General features: G+C 45.8%; 1 protein-coding gene across 6 annotated transcripts in view; it reads right to left on the bottom strand.

Annotated features, from left to right (window-relative positions):
- The window catches only part of LOC143284679 (plasma membrane calcium-transporting ATPase 2-like), a 201,138-nt gene that overhangs the window by 159,839 nt on the left and 21,299 nt on the right, over positions 1 to 20,000 (bottom strand). For 5 of the 6 annotated variants that reach the window (XM_076591600.1, XM_076591599.1, XM_076591601.1 and 2 more), the window contains exon 2: positions 12,292 to 12,440. The gene's annotated coding sequence lies outside the window, so the exon portion shown is untranslated. Of the gene's footprint in view, positions 1 to 6,891; positions 7,015 to 12,291; positions 12,441 to 20,000 lie in introns of those variants that run through there. The other variant, XM_076591603.1, reaches the window with a different exon arrangement.

Below are 20,000 nucleotides of genomic sequence, written 5' to 3'. Positions count from 1 at the left end.
CCAACAATCCGCCGCCCCCCTCCCCGCATCCCCTCCCCAGCCACCGCCCCCTCCAACACTCCTTCACGTGGCCGTGGCCGTGGTCTGGCCAGAGGCCTGTTGTGGCCGAGCCGAACGGCCAAACCTGTTGCCAGCTTGATCAATACTGCCGCTGCTGTGCTGTCTGTCATTGTGGTTGTGGTGGTCCTCGGTCATTGCTGGCTGTGTGTGTGTGTGTGTGTGTGTGTGTGTGTGTGTGTGTAGGGGGGTGGGTAGAGAGAGAGAGAGAGAGAGAGAGAGAGAGAGAGAGTGTGTGTGTGTGTGTGTGTATGTGTGTGTTTGTGTGTATGCATGCACGCACCTTTGTATGTTTATATATATATACGTGTGTTTGTATGTATATAAAAATGCTCATTCCTAGTCCCCGAAAACAAGCAGAAAGCATGACACTAATTACTTACATAAATTATGCGCGTATGGATTTCCTCTTTCCTTTTTTTTTTTTTTTTTTAATCTTTAGCAAAGCTCAACGCAGAATACCGATAGCACTGTCATGTATAATTAACTGACCATTGACATTTTTTTTGACTCACTTGTGTAAACAAAGTGAGTCTATGTTTTAACCCGGTGTTCGGTTGTGTGTGTGTGTGTGTGTGTGTGTGTGTGTGTGTGTGTGTGTGTGTGTCCGTGTGTCTGTGTGTCTGTGTGTCCATGGTAAACCTTAACACTGACATTTCCACTGCAAATACTTTGTCAGTTGACACCAAATTTGGCATAAAAATAGGAAAAATTCAGTTCTTTCCAGTCATCTTGTTTAAAACAATATTGCACCTCTGGGATGGGCACAAAAAATAAAAAAAAGAAGCCTAATTATATGCAAACTGCATTTACTGTTATATTTATATTTTTTGTATTCTCTAAACTTGGTACTTTGACCTCTTATTCTGACACAACAACAAGAGGAGTCATTATTATCATTTTTTGTTCAAACAGGAACTTCTTTTGCTAAGCATGGAATTTTTATTTATTTTGCAAGCGTTTTGGTGCAGATAGTAAAAAAAAAAAGGGAAATTACTCTGTAATTAATGCTAGGGGGCTTAATTTATCACAAGTGAGTCTTGAAGGCCTTGCCTCTCTTGTTTTTTTTTTTTTGCTCTGTGTAGATTCCCAGTCTGCCCCACACTGACATTTTAGCTCTGTGCTCACTGTCAGTCCGTTTCAGTTTCACTTTCTCAAGGAGGCGTCACCGCGCTCAGACAAATCCGTATTTGCCTTCGTGACGGACGAACCCGGGTGTGGCCGTGTATGGGGGGAATCTAAATGAGCGGCGTGGGAGTAATGCCACTGAAACGGTGCAGATGATGGGGCAGCAAAATAAAATAAAATAAATAAATAGTCTTAAAAGTCTTAAAAGATTCACAATGAAATATTCTCTGCAGTTATAGTGAACAGTTATTTTGACGAATGGCCCCGGTTTCACTCTGTAATCTCTCTCTCTCTCTCTCCCTCTCCTCCCCCATTACATTACTCCTTAGGTGATGTTCACTTTCCAGTGTGTTATTATTGTTGCTACTATGTTAGTATTAGTATTATCATTTAATATTTTCATTGTTGTTGTTGTCAGTGGTAGTTGCGGTAATAGCAGTTTGGGGTTTTTTTGTTTGTTTTTTTTGCTGTTGTTTTTCTTGTTTAGTTTAGTTTTGTCTTGCACTTCAACCTTCTTTTCATTGTCAAATAATGTGTGTATTTTCGCCATTGCGTTTGTGTATTGCTTGTTACATATGAACGAGCACGATATAAGCTCATGCTTGTTGTTGCTCAAGTGTTCTTAATTGAACGCTGTATTGCACCTTGTCTCTTGATATTAAAAAATGTTTAAACCAAATAAATAGTCCGTATCTGTAGCACAACGTCTTATGGACAGACGCCCGACCAGCAACATAACCAAAACGCGCCAGTCTGACCTTGCGTGCATGCATATATACAATATATTTGTGTTGGTTTAAACAGTATTTTATTTGGAACATGTCACAATACAACACAGATATCGATGAACAGGACAACAAGAAAATCTTATATAAAGTCCTGTCCTGACACATGTACATACTGAATATGTGACGGATGTCATCATAACTAGAAGACGTGAACATACATGAGTTAATATTTGTGTTCCCATCAGAGCGAATTTCTTCTTCTACAGAATCTTGCCACAGGACAACACTTTTGTTGCCCTGAGTTCTTTTTTCTTTTTCTTTTTTTTTTCAGGGAGGAAGGTGGCAGAATGGTTTAGACGCTTATCTGCCAATACAGAGAGCCTGTGAGGGTCTGGGGTTCGGTTCCCGCTCGCGCCCTTTCTCCCCAAGTTTGACAGGAAAATCAAACTGAGCGTCCAGTCAGTCATTCCAATGAGATGACAAAACCCGAGGTTCCGTGTGCAGCACGCACTTGGCGCACTGAAACGGAACCCATGACAACAAGGATGTTGTCCTCTGGGGAAATTCTGTAGAAGAAACCCTTTCTGATAGGTATACACATAAAAAAAAATAATAAAAATGCGGGTCTAGACATTCGGATGGGACAACATTAAACCGAGGTCACATATTCAGCACGCACTTGGCGCCTTGACCCTGCTAGCAATGCCAGGCACACAGGATGATCAGTGGTGCTACGACGCTGTGCACGTGCTGTCCCTCTTCCTTGCCATCCTCCTCCACCCCCACTTACCGCCCCCCCCCCCCCCCCACACACACACTCCCGCACACCCCTCCCTCCGTCCTCTTCTCCTCATCCCTTTGGGCTCATCTGTCTCTGTCACTACCCACCTCCCTCCCACCCTCCTCCCCCACAACAGTAATAATAATCTCTGATGCGGTTGTGGACAGAAGGATGTGCAGGGAGGCGGAGGGAGGGGGGGAGGGGGAAGGAGCATGTAGGCTCGGCAGACAGGTAATGTATCAGCTTTATGAGTTTGCCTTGGAGAAAAAAACAACCAACCAACCAAACAAAATAAAAACAAAAACAACAACCAAACAAACAAAAAACAACAACAAAAAAACAACACCACCAAAAACAAAAACAGACAAAAAACGTGAAAAAATCAAGGATTCTCAATCGCAACAATGGGAGATGATTGCCTTTCAGGAAAAAACAAAACAAAAACAGTCTCAGTCCGTGAATTTTTATTCGTACAATGGGAGATTCCCTTAGAGGGAAAGAAAATGTAAAAAAGCCAGGAATTTCTGTCGCTCATGATGTGATACTCCTTACGCTGCGCCTTCCCTTTCTTCCCCTCTCAGAATCCGGACCTGCCCCCCCCCCCCCCCCCCCCCCGCTCCCCCATATATATATATATATATATATATATACAGGTAGTCAACCCTGTTAAATTCTGCGCTAGCCTTATGAGACGGAGGACATGCATGTTACATTTTGTCTGATGAATAATTGTTGAGATAATATCATTAACCATAAGCTCGCTCTCTCTCTCTCCCCCTGTGTGTGTGTGTGTGTGTGTGTGTGTGTGTATGTGTGTTGTGTGTGTGTATGTGTGTGTGTGTGTGTGTGTGTGTGTGTGTGTGTTGTGTGTGTGTATGTGTGTGTGTGTGTGTGTGTGTGTGTGTGTATTCGTTTGCTCCTAAAGTTCGTTATACAGTGCGATTTACAACACCTTTTCCATGGAACATCCGAGAAACTGAGACAGACAGATAAACAGACAAAAGAGAAAAGACAGGGGGGCAAAAACACATAAAATCTGGCAGAAACGTCTTTGTTACGGATTGCATGAGAGAGAGAGAGAGAGAGAGAGAGAGAGAGAGAAAGGGGGTGGGTGAGGGGGGGTCAGAGTTACAAGATCGGAAACGCCTGCAGATCCTCAAAATCCTTTGAATCCCTCTCTCAATCACCCTGCGCATGAGAAAAACGAGCAACCCCCCCGCCCCCACCTCCGCTCCCCCCTCCCACACACACCTCCCTTCCCTGTTCCCCCCTCTCAGCCCCCGCTCTCCCTCCGAAATGATCATTCCGATCTGTGTGTCAATCAAAGCCTTTCATCACGGCAGAATCATTTATCACGTTAATCATCAGTGAACCATTAACCTTCCACCAGCAAACCGGCGCAAACAAGCGCACGCGCAGGCACACACGCACGCACGCACGCACACACACAGACACACACACAAAAATCCTCCCGACACCCCTCCCTAAAAACAAACAAGCAAGCAAAACACTTGCAGTGTTTCCAAGCACGACAGTCGCGTGCCCTTAGCTTAATGTGTGCTGATTAACATCTAATGCTGACGATGGGGAAACAAAGACCTCCGCTCCCCAAAGCACTCTTGGCACACAGCTCCAGTAGGCAAAACTAAACCAACCAGGACCAGATCAACTTACAATCAGAGCAAGCAAGCAAGCACCCTTGCACACATACAAAACAACACACAGTGACACACATCAAATTCAGTTACAATCAAAGCAAGCAAACATGCGTGCACGCATGCGGGCGCGCGCGCGCGCGCACACACACACACACACACACACAAACATGCACACACAATCAAATTACAATCAAACCAAGCACGCATACGCACACAAATCAAATTACAATCAAACCATGCACGCGCGGATAATGGGAATGAGTGAGGAAAGGAGAAGACCGACAGACAGACAGACAGACAGGCAGAGAGACAGAGACAGACAGACAGACAGAGAGAGAGACAGCAGGCAGACAGACGGACACGCACAAGAGGATGTATTAAAAGCACCCTAGTCTTTGCGTTTTGCTCAGCTTGAGAATCGCCATCCGATACAGTGCCAATTTCCAGCCCAAGCAACAAGTAAGTTTACGTTCATCGTGAATTAAACATTCATTTCAGCACTACAACTTCTATACTAAGCTAAAGTTTCTCACAAAGCCCTGATATTTCTTGAAATCCCCCCCCCACCCCCCTCCGCATCCCTTCACCCCATCTTTTTATGGTGAAATTTGCGTAGGTGGAGTATGGATAAGAAGACTGTCAATCATACCCCTTCCCGAGAACCCCCCCCCCCCCCCCCCTCCGCCTCCCCTCCTCCCCAAAATCACCCCATCTTTTTTATGGTGAAATTTGCGTAGGTGGAGTATGGATAAGAAGACTGTCAATCATACCCCGTCCCGAGAACCCCCCCCCCCCCTCCGCCTCCCCCAAATCACCCCATCTTTTTATGGTGAAATTTGCGTAGGTGGAGTATGGATAAGAAGACTATGTCAATCCTACCCCTTCCCAAGACGTCCGTCCGAAAGAATCGAACTTCCGACCAGCCCTGAAAACGGAGTATGTCTGCCTACATGGCGGGGTAAAAAAAACGGTCATACATGTAACACGTAAAAGCCCACTCGCACACATACTCGTGAACGTGGGAGTTGCAGCCCACGAACGACGACGAAGAAGAAGAAGAACTTCCGACCACGTCAAAAAAAAGGACTCGAGTTTTAAACGACTTTCTGAACACCTATGCCCCTTCCTCATCCTGCCTCACAACAAAGAGTTTCTAAAAACCAAATTCAATGCACCAAAGTTTGGCTAGCTGACATGTCCACTTAAAAGGTCACACTCGCTGAGCACATCAACATCATTTCCAAATGGTCAAAAGGTCTAAACTATCTCTCTCTCTCTCTCTCTCTCTCATAGTACCTGTTCGTTTCCAAACAGCAGGTGAAAGGGGTGAAAGAACACACACACGCGCGCACACACACACACAAACACACAAACTGAATACGCGTGTTCATTCTAAAGTACGACAGAGCACTGGAGTGTATAGTCCCCTGGTGTGTATATGTGTGTGCGTGTGCGTGTGTGTGTGCGCGCGCGTGCTGGCGTGTGTGTGTGTGTGTGTGTGTGTGTGTGTATGTGTATGCGTGCGTGAGAGAGAGAGAGAGAGAGAGAGAGAGAGAGAGAGAGGGAGTGTAGAGGTGGTGGTGTGTACTGTGCTAAAGAGGAAGACAGACGCAGAATAAGAAGATAATACACCAGGAGGACAGAAGAGAAGCGCTCCTCCTCACCCCCCCTACTCCCTCCCACCGACACCTCCCCCCCCCCTACCCCAACCTCACCCCCACAAGCCCTCCCCCGTCCCCCCCCCCCCACCCTCATCAAGATAGCTGCCAGCAAGGTCAATGGCATGACGCCCTCGGTCCAATTGACAAGCTCATTGCGCAAGACTGCAGCAGCAGGAGACCTTGTGTGTGTGTGTGTGTGTGTGTGTGTGTGTGTGTGTGTGTGTGTTTAGTTCTTTTCTTTTCCCTTTTTTCTTCTCAGTATCTCTCCCCCAATACTCCCCTCCGCTATCTGCCTCCCCTAACCCCCCCACCCCCCGAACCCCCCTCCCCCACACACCTACTTCTCTATCACCACGGTGGTATGGTCCCCACGGACGTCGCTCTACACTATCATGTTGTTTCTTCACATTACACACCAGCTGCACTGGTGGATTGCCGTTTCAGTTTAGTTTAGTTTTTTTTTGTTTTGTTTTGTTTGTTGTTTGTACTTTAAAGCTTCGGTAAACTGCCGCGTGTTGACTCACGTTGTGGTGCCGTGTGCGTGATGGAGAAAGTATGAGAAAGAGAGAGAGACAGACAGACAGACAGACAGACAGAGAGAAAGAGTTGGGAGGAGAGGCTGAGACACAGTGAGAGAGTTGGGCGGAGCGAGTTAAGAGAGAGAGAGAGAGAGAGAGAAGCGGGAGATTTATGTCGGATGTGCGTATGTACACGTGCATGCCTTCGCTTTCGCGCCTTGTGCACACACAAACACACGGCACACAAACACACGCGTGCGCGCATAAATACACATACGTGCGCGCACAAACACACAAACACACGTGCGCGCGCACACTCACACGCACAAACACAAACACACAAAATATACACCGACATACCATCGCCGTGAATCATCAGGTGACCGGGGAAACGAAACAGATTGCACATCACACAATTAAAACGCCCGTAAACAAACCGGCGTCAGAACACCACCACCGACGCATTACTTTTAATGGCCACACACACACACACGCGCACACACACACACTCGCGCGCGCACATACATACACACACACACACACACACACACGCACGCACACACACACACACACACAGCGCCAGGAATGCCTACAAACACACCACTCCACCACTGCAACCGCCTCCACAAAACACTGACCCACCCACTACACACTACAACCTTCTCCGAACGTATTTTTCTCAGTTCCACAATGGTCTACACGGTTCACAAAAAGTGAAGGAGCACTTGGGAAACTGGCCAAAGTTTTCCTCTTGGGGGCATGGTGAAATGAAGGATACTGAGTTTTGCAGCAAAAACAGCGGTGTGTGCAGCCACTATTCAAACATACTTGTATTTGTATTTCATTTTATCACAACAGATTTCTCTGTGTGAAATTCGGGCTGCTCTCCCCAGGGAGAGCGCGTCGCTACACTACAGCGTCACCCCCCTTTTTCTTTTTTTTCTCCTGCGTGCAGTTTTATTTGTTTTTCCTATCGAAGTGGATTTTTTTTTTTTTTTTTTTTTTTTTTTTTTTTTTACGAATTATCGTCTCACCCGAATGACTAGAGTCCAGACTACCACTCAAGGTCTAGTGGAGGAGGAGAAAATATCGGAGGCTGAGCCGTGATTCGAACCAGCGAGTTCACTGAGATGCTCTCGCTTCCTATGCGGACGCGTTACCTCTAGGCCATCACTCCACTTATAACCAGAGATGCTTTCTTGCACGCGTACTTTTTTGTTGTTGTTGTTGTTTATCTTCAACGAAGAATAACAACTGTTGTTAAAAAAAAATCTTTCAATGACCATAAATTCGTTTTGGCTGAATCACTGATTAAAAAAAAAAAAAAAAAAAAAAAAAATTCAAGTTGTTCATTTAGGTGCACGTGTGCCTGAAAAAACAAACAAACCAACAATAACAAACATATTGTGTATTAATGAAAGATCGGCGGTAGGTCATAATGCAGCCTGCATAATTTAAATCATCTCTTGATTATAAAAAATAAACAACCGAAAAAAAAAACAAACCCACACCAAAAAACAGATAAAGAAAAAACGTAAATTAATAAAACGCATGCCTGCTTTTATGAAGCGAACCTTATCTTGTCGTGAAGTGTATATACCAAAGCGACGATAGACCAACATCCCCATGAGAGCAAAGGGAAGGGGCGGGAGTGGACTGGGGGGTGGGTGCAGACCACAGTGAGTTGAAAGACAACCGACATTCTTCACCAGCTAGACAAAAGTACAGTAGAGACTTGTTCCGTTGCCGCCCATGCAGCCTCAAACACCCACACCTACACCTACACACACAGAGAGACAGACACAAACACATCTACACACACACAGACACACGCATACACACACACTCACACCCCCACGCTTACACACATCCTTACATACGCGCAGACACACACTCACACACACACACACACAGAATCAGGGCGTCACCTGTTATCCCACGCATCATTTGTGTGTGTGTGTGTGTGTGTGTGTGTGTGTGTGTGTGCGCGCGCGCGCGCTTCTTTCTCTCTCTCTCTATCAAAGTGAAAAACCACATCCACGCACGCACACATACGCACCACTGATCTGTATTAGATGTGAACATAGATCTCAGTGATACGCACGCACGCGCATGCACACAGGAAATACACAAAGTGCGCACGCACCTGTTTTCTATTTCCTCTCCATGTGTCTCTCTCCGGCTTCCCCTTCCCGATCTCCACTGAACCACACTCATACCCTATCCCACCTGTCTCAATTATCATTGTCACGACTTTTGGACCTGACACTTAATAATTATTTGAAAAACAACAACAACAAACAAACCCAAAACGTATAAACAAATGTAGCCAAGTCAGCCCTGGCTCTCCAAGACTGGTCCACTTTTGTTAACACCGCTCAGCACTGACAAGCCCTCTCCTGAGACAATGGCGGCACGCCACTTCAAAATTTCTAACTAAAACCCACAGAATAAATACCCTCCCCCTACGCCCCCCCTAACACCCCTCCCCCAACACACACACACACCTTACCACTCAGTCGTTCACACACAAAAAATCATTCCCAACAAAACATCTGCGCACATGCTTGCATCTGCACTACAATACTATGCATCTGCGCGCGCGCGCGTGTGTGTACAATTACGCGTGTGCGAAAGCAAACAAAGCGACCATGCATATATACATTAATTTATATGTGCATGTGCCTTAGAAAGGGGAGAGGGAGGGGGAGTTAAGAGTGGGGAGGGGGTGAGGAGGGACGGCGTAGCGGCGAAAACATTGCGTGAGCGGACTAGCGCCAAAACAAGGCACCACACTGCAGGCCAGCATGGAGCGACCTCCGCGACCAGGCCTGCCCCGTTATATTTGAGGTTTTCATCGCCAACCTTGACGCTTCAACCCGCCAGGCCAGTCCACACAGGCACATCCACAATCATCAAATCGATCAGTCAATGAACGACAACAACAACAAAAACGGGAACTAAATAAAATTAATGCGCTCAAACGTTGTGCACTCGCACACATACGCACGCTCATACAACACACACACACACACACACACACGACATACACACAGATTGACAGCGATGTGGAAAAAGACATGTTCATTATTGAGCAGCTTTGGGCCCACACACAAAGAGCCTACACTTTTGAACTCCCATCAGCACCAGCCGCCACTCACCTTTGCCCCCGCAGCCTCTCCCTCCCTCCCCCTTCCCTTCACGCCCCCTGAGAGCCTCAAATCCCATCATGCCCATACAGCCACCAAACTAATCTCTTATGTATGGAAACCCTTGTTATCTAATTACCGACAAACAACACACAACAGCTACAGCACCAGGCTTAATATTAGCTGATGACGTTTCCTTGGTTCGAAGCTCACCCGACGGGCGCAATAGCCGAGTGGTTAAAGCGTTGGACTGTCAATCTGAGGGTCCTGGGTTCGAATCACGGTGACGGCGCCTGGTGGGTAAAGGGTGGAGATTTTTCCGATCTCCCAGGTCAACATATGTGCAGACCTGCTAGTGCCTGAACCCCCTTCGTGTGTATATGCAAGCAGAAGATCAAATACGCACGTTAAAGATCCTGTAATCCATGTCAGCATTCGGTGGGTTATGGAAACAAGAACATACCCAGCATGCACACCCCCGAAAACGGAGTATGGCTGCCTACATGGCGGGGTAAAAACGCTCATACACGTAAAAGCCCACTCGTGTGCATACGAGTGAACGCAGAAGAAGAAGAAGAAGAAGAAGCTCACCCTATTCTGTGTCTACCTACCTACTTACCTACCTGCCTACCAACCCATCCGAGTCTCTTAGGAGAGAGGGGGAAGAGGGAAAGGGAGGGACTATACTAAGAGAAACTGACGGAGAGACCGACCGACCTTGAGTAGGCCTTTGCTGCCTGTGACAGAGGAGGAAGGGGTAGGCACACACACACACACACGCGCGCACACAGTCAGGGGACAACGAGAGAGAGAGAGAGATGGATGATGGATGAATGGTCTATTCATATTATGAGCCACCATTGCCCTTTACTGATGAATATATAATAGATGCATTACCTACGTTAATAAGCTCAGTACGGCCAGTCCTCTCTTCTCCTCTACACAGACCCCTCGGATGTCCAGTGGGTGTCTGAATGACCCAACCTTTAGCTTCCGTCGTAAGAATTGTGGTATTCTTTGTCAACATTCACCTCTTCAGTATAAGAGCCTTCCTCTTGCAATATTTTGATGATGGTAATTGGGGTGAAACGCGGTTAACGTCGTCTCTTTCGCCGTTCGTATGGAGAGAGTTAATGCTGATGACGTTTCCTTGGTTCGAAGCTCACCCTATTCTGTGTAAACCGCCGTTCGTATGAAGAGAGTTAATGCTGATAACGTTTCCTTGGTTCGAAACTCACCCTATTCTGTGTAAACCCCGTCTGCTTGCCTGTCTACCTACCTACTTACCTACCTGCCTACCAACCCATCCGAGTCTCTTAGTTGAGGGGGAAGAGGGAAAGGGAGGGACTATACTAAGAGAAATTGACGGAGAGACCGACCGACCTTGAGTAGGCCTTTGCTGCCTGTGACAGAGGAGGAAGGGGTAGGGACACACACACACACACACACACACACACACACACACGCACACAGTCAGGGGACAACGAGAGAGAGAGAGAGATGGATGATGGATGAATGGTCTATTCATATTATGAGCCGCCATTGCCCTTTACTGATGAATATATAATAGATGCATTACCTACGTTTGAATAATAGTGTCAATAAGCTCAGTAAATCACGAAGGGGAGAGAGAGAGAGATTGGGGGGGAGAGACTGAGACACCAAGAGACAGAGACAGAGAAAGAAAAAGAGGGAAGTCGGAGGTAGAAAAATGCCAAGCTTATGTAGATGTTTATGTGTGTATGCGTGTGTTCACTCGCTCGTGTGTTTGTGCATGCGTGTGTGCGCGAATTCATACGTTTCCGTGTGTGCGAGCACGCACGTGTTTGTATACATACATTTAAGGAGCCTTGGAAAAAAGAAACACACGCATAGAAACTCACAAACTGCGCGCAGTCCTTAACCCACATTTGAAGAAGTTTTTTGTTGTTTGTTTGTTTGTTTTTTTGGGTTTTTTTTTGCACAATAACAATCCAATATGCACAACACAGGGCAACAGAACACAATAATGACGAAACAACAGAGCCAACAAAACGAACGAAAGACAAATTTGTCTGCGCGGTCAATTCATCGCGCACGAAGGAGGCGGAGACTTCTCACGGCAACACACACACACACACACACACACACACACACAGACGCTGATTTCGTCTTTTCTGATGTTGACATTTTGAACGCATGCCCTTTGCACTCGAAACATATATGTGTATGTATAGTTGTTTGCACATAAACACGCACGCGAACGCACACGCACACAGAGACTGCTTGCGTCTTTTCTGTTAACTTTTGAACGAAACATATATGTGTATGTACAGCTGTTTGCACATAAACACGCACGCACACGCACACACAGAGACTGCTTGCGTCTTTTCTGATGTTAACTTTTGAACGCATGCCCTTTGCCCTCGAAACATGTATGTGTATGTATAGCTGTTTGCACATAAACACGCACGCACACGCACACACATGCACGCACTCATTCTCTCCCTCTCTTCTGTCTCTCTCTCTCTCTCTCTCACACACATTCACACACACGTGCGCGCACACACGAAATATGCACGGACAGTCTATAATTATTATGGAAGACAGCAGACACATGAATTCATCTTACCGGTGAGCTGGCACTGTAGTTTTACCCCCCCGGCCAGAGATGCGCCGAGGACAGTTTCAACGGAGGCAGCAATCCCTCCAGAGGATTCGTGTCACCTCCCGACAGCCTCCAACGCTCTCTCCTCAGACACACATGACACAAGTATCTCCCTGCAACACCACACACAACACAACACACACGAACGTGAGTGAACATCAATGATGCTGTTGGGTTCAAGCGCTTTTCTTTTTTCGTCGACTTTTTATCTATGGAAACACACCCTTGCACCTCACTATAGTAGAAGTCGTTCGTCCCTTCCCTGATTTGAAGAGAGAGAGAGAGAGAGAGGGTGAGGGAGGAGGGGGGACGGAAGGAGTGAGAGAGTGGGAAAAGGGAGAAAGAGAGAGTTTCAAAGACTGGGAGAGAGAGAGAGAGACAGAGAGACAGAGACAGAGAGAGTTTCAGTTTCTCAAAGAGGTGTCACTGCGTTCAGGACAAATCCATATACGCTACACCACCTCTGCTTGGCAGATGCCTGACAGCAGCATAAACTAACGCGCTTGTCAGGCTTTGAGTACATGCTTATATATTTGAGAGAGAGAGAGAGAGAGAGAGGGGGGGGGGGGGGGAGAGGGAGAGAGAGTTTTACTTGTCAGTGTTTTAACCGTTGCTCACCGCCATGTTCACAAAACGTGGTTGGAATGGAGAGAAAACCATAAGCACACATTAGCGAAGCGAACCGAACCAGTCAACATGACGCTCAGTTTACCTTACACGGCTCACTGTGTTTGTTCTCTCTCTCTCTCTCTCGCCAACCGCAAGCACATATTATAGAACAGAACAGAATATGTCTTTATTACTAAGTGTACCGGGGTCACAAGGAATATTGGGGAGGATGGTACATAACAAGATACGAACATAAATCGAAAATCATACACAAACACAGATACAGTGGAAATAGCCAAAAGCTTTCGGAGTACGCTTTTCCTTTCGGCTCTCACACCTGAGAGAAACTCCACACACGGCACGGCGAAGCATAGCGGTGAACGATCACGATGGACCAGCTCAAATGTGGACACGCGATGCTACACAGACAAGGAGGAAGTTTATATATGATAGTCAGTCGTGTCCGACTATGACCATCAGAACAGCAGAGGAGGCAACTGCTGTTCCGACTATTTGGGCTAGAATTTGATTATAGTGGAGAGTGTCTTGCCCAAGTACATCCCCACTCTCTCGGCCAAGAGGGTTTTAGGACAGTCGGCGTTGGGATGGTTCCCAAAGGCCAACTAGCCCACAAGGCTGCAGCACTAAGAGCCAGTGCAATTTTGCCTCCTAGTTTGAGAGTCATAGTCCTTCACAAAAGACTAAGCTGTAAATGGTTTCCCATTGACTGGAGAAACCATTGATAATACAGCTCTCACTTTACTGTTGGCCCAAATGTAAACTTATGTCAATCTGTGATATAAGCCGAGTGTTGAGCCTGTAGTTTATAGGACCTGCTGGCTCGCGTCCTTGATAAAGGTAAAGTTTTATTCAGCGCTGGGGTCTTGGTGTTGTGGAGGTTTCCTTGTCATACTATGCTTGCGATAAACGCCACGGAGTTATGATTCCGGGTCTCTGGACTTAACTGACGTCACCGTGAGACCGGGAGTTTCACTTTCTCAAGGAGGCGTCACTGCGTTCGGACAAATCCATACACGCTACACCACATCTGTTGAGCAGATGCCTGACCAGCAGCATAACCCAACGCGCTTTAGTCAGGCCTTGAGTGCATGCTTACATATTTGTGTACCTATGAAAGTGGATTTCATTTTACGTAATTTCGCCAGAGGACAACACTCTCGTTGCCATGGGTTCTTTTTCAGTGCGCCAAGTGCGTGCTGCACACGGGACCTCGGTTTATCGTCTCATCCGAAAGACTAGACGCTCAGTTTGATTTTCCAGTCAAACTTAGGAGAAAGGGCGAGAGCGGGATTCGAACCCACACCCTCACGGACTCTCTGTATTGGCAGCTGAGCGTCTTAACCATTCTGCCACCTTCCTCCACGTGAGACCGGGAACTGCCATGGAATAACTTCTGGATATTCTGACACAGCGGTCGGTCACCCTCTCATCCGCCATCAACCCTTCTCCCTCACACACACACACACACACATACACACACATTTTTGTTAACACTTAAAACAATTCTCTCCCCTTTCCTTCCATAATTTTGTCCTGACAGTTTAGTTCACTTCAGTTGCTCAAGGAGGCGTTGCTGCGTTCGGACAAAATCCGTATACGCTACTACACATCTGCTAAGCAGATGTCTGACCAGCAGCGGCATCCAACGCGCTTTGTCAGGCCTGACAAAGCAAGTGAGGGAAAAAAGGGATGAAAAAGAAGAGAGAGAGAGAGAGAGAGAAAAAAAAGCGTCTCTTCCAATCTAAGTCGAACGTGCGACTACATTTCATATCCGTTTCGTGATCAGTGAACGCACGTCAGTGACCTGTTCGTCATGCACACATTAATGCACACGATGGATGGGCAAAGAACTTTATCCGACATGCTGGGGAAAGTCAGAGAGAGAGACAGAGAGACAGAGAGAGAGAGAGAGACAGACAGACAAACAGAAACAGACAGACAGACAGGAAGTGGCACAGATGGTAAACACAGTAGCTTGTTGACCAATCTTCTGGTATCACCGACCATTTTATCAGATGGTTGTTTGCTCACACTACCGTCTGGCCATCCTATCACGTTCCGTTTGTATCTCCGCTTTTCATATCTCCCTCTCTTGATCACTCTGTGTGTGTGTGTGTGTGTGTGTGTGTGTGTGTGTGAGTGTGTGCGTGCGTGTATGCGTGCGTGCGTGTGTGTGTGTGCATGCGTGCGTGCGTGTGTGTGAGCAGGCGCACAGGTTCACAATCTGGTGCAAACCACTCGAACATTCCCGTTTCTGTGCATATTTCAGTTAGAGGGTTAAAAGCCACATTTCTTTTCTTCTTCTGCGTGTTCTGTCTTCCCTTCCCCATTCCAAACACGGTGTCTGAAAACTATGGCAATCTCCGTCTGTCAACAACTTGACACCGAAGCCAGATAGCCATGGGGGCATTTAAAAAAAAAATCAATGAAAGCTGGCTTGTTTCTGTTTTATTAATTCTTCTGGAGTACATACTCTGGAACACACTACGCACACACACACACACACACACACACACACACACACACACACAAAGATACTTTCAAATGTCATATTCCCCACACGCCGCCTGCACGTAAAAACTCTGCAAGAAAGACCCGCAAGAACACAGTTTTTTTCAAGCTGACAACGGCAAGCAGCAAAACGTATCGTTGGTACATTCACAATCGTAACTCGATACCTAACAAGGTGATGGGAGTCTTCAAACATCCCAGGAAAAAAAACAGCAGTTACTCGCGAGAGAATACATTTCCATGACACTGATTTTATCACTGTTTAACTTTCTTATATCCAGACTGTGCCTTATTTAAGCGAAAACATAGTATGCCATATTTCACCAAAAAACAGAGTGCCCTATTTAAAAGAAAAGAAACGAAACGGAAAAAAAAAGAAAAAGTGTGCGTAAGTTTCGAAAAGACACAAAACAACCCCCCCACCCCCCTCCTCCAAACCACTCAAAGCCAGGCCCCCACCTGACAATGCCTATCATCATTGTGGATGACTAAAACCAGTGATCACCACCACGACGTTATCAGTCAGAACGGAGAGAGCACGGGCAGCACGAGGGCCGCACTGTCACAGCGGCCAGGTCACAAAGCCTCATGGGGACCATGGGAAAGGACCCACGGCTGATCAAGCATTCAATTGCAAAACAACCACACTGGCACAAGCCCCGAAGCGGAGAACAAGTGGGTGATCGAATCGGGGAATGGGTCAGCGGGTAATGTCATGCCACTGGCCGATTCTCCATCCGATTGCACGCCGATGGGTAGCCTAGCAATCAGGGAAAAAAAAAAGACATAATCTGAACCACATTTCTGATCCATCTCTCTCTCTCTCTCTCAGGATGACTGCCCCCAAAAACCCATCTTTCTGGAATCAGACAACTCTCCAGGTTCCCTCCTCCCCTCTTCTATTTCGTTTATTCATTTATAATCTGTTCATCAAAGAATCTTCTCCTGAATCACACAATCCATCCTCTTGCACTCCTCACATCTGAAAAACAACAACAACAACAAAAAAACAACAACAACAAACAAAACCAAAAAACACCACCACCACAAGATGAAAAACGTTCAGCAACTCACACCAGCGGAGATACACGCAAAAGGCGCATTCGTGATTGTATCAGCTGAGCTTCACACGCTCATGAGCAACGTTACGTGCTTCATGAGAGATCAAGGGATCTGCGCGCATCAGATTTACTGCAGTGACACCAAAGACCGCGGTTCCTGCAGACATGCACACACACACACACACACACACACACACAGAGAAGACAGACAGACAGAAACAGTTAGGAAGAGAGGCAGATGGGAAGCACAGATAAGCATATGCTTGTAGACAAACTTTCTATAATCACCGACCGCTTGGCTCAAACTACCGCCTGGCCACCTACCACGTTACGTATCTCAGTCCTTCAAGCTGTGTGAGCGCACAGGTTCAGAATATTGTGCAAGGTTCTCTTCCAACTCCGTTCAGCTGGAAGGCCATGTTCTTTCTGACCGTTCTTTACGTATTTCCCCATTCCAGACTCAAGTAGTGGAAATACTGGCAACATCCGACCCTAAAGGCATGCCAGTGGCACGCAGCAAAACTTCCAAACTGATACGTTTAGTATTTACGGTAATTTATTAACGCTGTCAAAACTGGAGTCTGCAAACATCCCAGGAACAACTATCACTAACATATGCATGCTGAACCCATTCTTTTTAACGAAAGAATTAGAGTTGGTCATAGTATTCTCTCTTACAAAAACTGGATTGAAAAAGGTATTAAAAAGTTGCTGACTTTACTGAAGACAATGGACATTTAAAAAAAAAATCTTTTACAGAATTCAGACAAAAATATGATCCAACAATTGATTTTGTGACCTTTGCTGAAATAAAAATGTCAGTTAAAAAAAAAAATTCATACGAAGATGTATCATTCCTATAAATCTTAATACTATAGCAGAGAAAAACACTGCATCGCAAATACTACATTCTGTTAAAAAAAAGGAACACAAATGTATCGCATCATCATGTGTGACAGTGGACCAGAACCTAAATTTTGTAGGAAGTGGGAAGAAAAAAAATTCAAGAAATCAAATGGAAGGAATGTTTCCTTAAAATAAAACAAATTAAAGATATTAACTTAAAATGGCTTCAGATTAAAATAATCCATAGAATTTTGGCAACAAATGTAATCCTTAAAGAAATGGGAACAATGAATGACAATAGTTGTAATTTTTGTAATACTGAAAAAGACCGTACTGATCATGATTTGGAAATGCCATGTTACGCAGTGTTTTTGGAAACGTATTCAGACTATGTTTAATGAAACTTGTGAACTAACATCCAATCTGAGATTAACTGAAAACCTGGTTTTGTTTGGATGCGACGGAAACATCAAAACTGATGTGGTATTTGATTTTATTATTCTGACAGCTAAATCCTACATTTATAAGTGTAAACGGGACAACAGTCAGCCTGATTTGATTATATTTAGAACCTTACTTACCTACAGATACAAAATAGAAAAGCACATAGCAAGTAAATTTTAGACTAAATGAATTCCCTGTCAACTGGTGTCATTACAAAAACCTGCTCATTGAAAACCCCTGACTCCATTTTCTTTTCTTTTTAGATACTTGTTCTTATTTAGCAAAAAGAATCAGTGCCCAACAAATAACATGTATCTGCACTGTTGTTTCAAGATAACTTGACACAATTAGCTAACAGAAGGATTTTGTTTACAATTATTAGAACACCTTCACCATTGTCAACTTGGTAGCAATGGGCTGTTGTAGCTCTCTGACATCTTCTGTTAACTATGTTATCTGACTGTCAAATGTGTGTAGCCAGCTGGGAATCGAGGTGTCATGTTGTAAGTGAAAATGGTAGTTGTTTGTTGTTTTTTGTTGCTGTGTTCTTTTGGGCTTTTTTGTTTTTGTTTTTGTTTTGTGAAAATACCCTTGCTAACTATTGCCATGCTTGTGTAATATGTAACTTGTCACAGGAAAATTGTCATGGTGGTGACGTTGACGAGAAAATATAACCTTCATTGCAAGGGGAAGAAAAAAAATATCACAAACATGTGAGAACATATTCACCAAGCATAAATGTTTTCGCTGCTAACATTGCTATGATCAGGTCTTGCCTGCACTCCCTATTTCAAAACAAAAAGAAAAGCATGACAGTTCCAAACAAGTTCAAAACTAGCCGCCCCCCCACACCCCTCCACACACACACACACACACACACACACCTCTCCCATCCACGAAACTCCATGCCAGGCCCCCACTTGATAAATGCCAATCTTCATTGTGGACGACTGTGCCGATGATCACCGTGACGCCCTTATTTTATTTTATTTTTATTTTTATTTTTTGCTGCCCCATCATCTGCACCGTTTCAGTGGCATTACTCCCACGCAGCTCATTTAGATTCCCCCATACACGGCCACACCCGGGTTCGTCCGTCACAGTTCCAGCGTCGACAGTCCACAGTGAACCATCGATGTTAGGTCGCCAGAAGGCCACACACCAGAGGAGACCCTGCACTGCTGCCGAGTCACTTCGATGGTGTTCCGTGACGCCCTTATTAGTCAGAGCGAAGAGAGCACGGGCGGCACGAGAACCGCTCTGTCACAGCGGCCAGGTCACAGAGCCTCAAGGGGACCAGGGCTAAGAACCCACGGTTGATCAAGCATTCAGCCGCGAAACAACCCCATCGGGACAGCTGGCCCAGGGAAGCCAGTTGCTCGGACGGAAGAGACTAGTATGGTCGTAACCGGCTACTGTGTGTAGTATGGAACTGACCAATGGCGTAGTTCGGTCAACGTTGGCATTTTAGACACGTGTAACTGTAAAAAAAAATTAGAACCAAGCAATGCAAATGGCGCCGGCCGGAGAACAAGATGGTGATCGAACAGGAGATGGACTGGTGGGTAATGTCCGTGGCCGTTTCTCAGCCCACTGCACTGTAACACTCGCATGCGCGTGCTCCGCGTGCGCTCGCAAACACACACACGAGTAACTCAAGGAGGCGTCACCGCGTTCGGACAAATCCATATACGCTACACCACATCTGCCAAGCAGATGCCTGACCAGAAGCGTAACCCAACGCGCTTAGTCAACTGAAAGCTGCCCAAACACGTTATATTCCATTTCCTTCTAGGCATGTCTTCCACAGGAAAATTTTTTAAAACCCCCCCAAAAAAACAATAACAAAAAATGAATGAATAATTAAAGTAAATAAATAAATAGACAATTAAATAAAATTAAAAACAGTAAAAATAAAACAGTACTGTTTTCAAGCGCCGTATGAACAGCCTTCCATCAATACGTGTACTGTCATGCGTTCGCATGTGTTTACTTCATAGCTTGTCTCTTTATAGATGCGCGCGTGCGTGCGTGCATGCGTGCATGTGTGTGTGTGTGTGTCTGTGTGTGTGTGTATGAAAAAACATTAAGCTTCTCACTCGTGGATAACGCTGACGAGCTTTACAAGACACCGAAGGGAGCCGGCTGCGTCAGATTTACCGAACCCGATATCAACAGATT

The sequence above is a fragment of the Babylonia areolata genome, chromosome 8 (genome assembly GCF_041734735.1).
Source record: "Babylonia areolata isolate BAREFJ2019XMU chromosome 8, ASM4173473v1, whole genome shotgun sequence".
Classification (NCBI taxonomy): domain Eukaryota; kingdom Metazoa; phylum Mollusca; class Gastropoda; order Neogastropoda; family Buccinidae; genus Babylonia; species Babylonia areolata.
This window is presented reverse-complemented; position numbering and strand designations above follow the sequence as displayed.